General features: G+C 40.6%; 1 pseudogene; it reads right to left on the bottom strand.

The window, feature by feature from the left end:
• Window positions 1-767: 767 nt before the first annotated feature.
• The window catches only part of LOC102757171, a 1,122-nt pseudogene continuing 879 nt past the window's right edge, over window positions 768-1,010 (bottom strand).

Genomic DNA, 1,010 nt, shown 5'->3' with positions numbered 1-1,010 from the left:
TAACTCAACCATTTTATGAGCCCGTGAAAGTGAGATCTATTTGAGGAAGAAGTGATTTGGTTTGACCTTCAAGCAGTGGAAAAGAAAACACTTGCCACTTCAGGAGGACTTCCTCAGAGGAAGCTCTGCTTCAGACAGCAGAAACCTACTGGCATTTCCCAGGCTTCTGGAATGTCAGAAATATTGGCTACAACCTTTGTTTTCATAAGGACTACATATTTGAGCATTATTGGTGGAAAGAAAGAACTCTTACTAAGTTCTTTCTTTCCTTAACTCTTATGGTCCAGTGTCATATATCATGACGAGGCTCCTAGAAACTCCCTTCTCCAAGGCTACAAGATGTTGGCAGAGAGGAGAAACACATGTTTCCTGAATTCTAATGGTCCCCCAGATATGGGATGGTCCTATTTCTCTATTCCAGAGTCAGACAACCCTAACAGGGCTTGAACATAATTTAAATTCAATAGAATGAAAGAAAAAAGTATTATTTAAAATGAGAGACATTTGAAAGAGTGAAAGATGCCAACTGAAATGGAGAGTTTGTGACAAAAATCTTCAGTCAATACTTTTTTCAAATTCTCTCAGTTGTTGATTCTCAAATACTTATGCTAATGACAACCACAGGAAAAGCACAGATGTTGGAAATGTACCAAACCCAAGACTAATTCTAGCCAACTAATTCTTTTCACCAAATATTCTGCAAGAGCATCTTACAAGCGGCTCAGGTACCAGTGGCATCACTCAACTCTCTCTTGAGGGAGTCAAGCTCATTCTTTTTCAGGTTCCAACCCACAATGATAATCAGTCTTCTTCTGCTCAGTGAGTTTATAAGCTATGTGAGCTTGATGACAGTCCAGCACAGGTGTACATCCGGCACTGATTTGGCCTGGATGGCTCAGGATAATTATCAGAGTCGTGAAGCCAGCTCTTCCATTGGTGGGTCATTTTTGTGTCACCAGTCACATTGCCATGATGACCATCTTTGACAGACACATTCTTGGCATTGAAGC

The sequence above is a fragment of the Myotis davidii genome, unplaced genomic scaffold (genome assembly GCF_000327345.1).
Source record: "Myotis davidii unplaced genomic scaffold, ASM32734v1 scaffold411, whole genome shotgun sequence".
Classification (NCBI taxonomy): domain Eukaryota; kingdom Metazoa; phylum Chordata; class Mammalia; order Chiroptera; family Vespertilionidae; genus Myotis; species Myotis davidii.
Note: the sequence above shows the minus strand (reverse complement) of the source record. Positions and strands in the feature narration are given on the sequence as shown.